Source organism: Wasmannia auropunctata, unplaced genomic scaffold (assembly GCF_000956235.1).
Source record: "Wasmannia auropunctata unplaced genomic scaffold, wasmannia.A_1.0 LD336092.1, whole genome shotgun sequence".
In the NCBI taxonomy this organism is placed as follows: domain Eukaryota; kingdom Metazoa; phylum Arthropoda; class Insecta; order Hymenoptera; family Formicidae; genus Wasmannia; species Wasmannia auropunctata.
In genome coordinates this window covers 553,119-553,529 of record NW_012026798.1, presented here as the reverse complement: position 1 = coordinate 553,529, position 411 = coordinate 553,119, and the positions used below count along the sequence as shown (strand labels likewise).

Here is a 411-nt window from a genome sequence, read left to right as displayed (position 1 = left end):
GGGGTCCTGCCGTGGCACGAGCGTAATCAGGTGAACTCCGTATGTGGGCGCCTCGCGCCCTCGCGAGGGCCCTGGGGAAATCGCCGGCCGTATCGCCCTTCGCGGGCCTCAGCTACAGCGCCCGCTTTCCCGGTCGCGCCCCTGGCGGCTCTTGTATCCTTGCGCATAGTCACGCGCTCCGCGTGTGCGCGCTCTGTCACCTGCTCGCCGCGTGCCCGATGCGTGCCCCCTTAGCTCTCGCGCCAGGTCGCCTGCACTCCAACCCCCTTCCGCTGTCGGTGGCCTTGAATCCTTTCCGCCGACGCTCCGTTTGTCCGGTGAGGTGCCGCGGTACATATAAGAGTTTCAACAAAAATTAATAAAAGCACGCGGTTTAACTTCGGGCCTCCCGGAGATCTCGGTCTCGCTCTA

The 411-nt window shown here is 64.2% G+C and overlaps 1 protein-coding gene across 1 annotated transcript in view; it reads left to right on the top strand.

Annotated features, from left to right (window-relative positions):
* Nucleotides 1–411, top strand: part of LOC105447781 — an 11,558-nt gene that overhangs the window by 452 nt on the left and 10,695 nt on the right. The gene's annotated exons all lie outside the window — the stretch shown is intronic.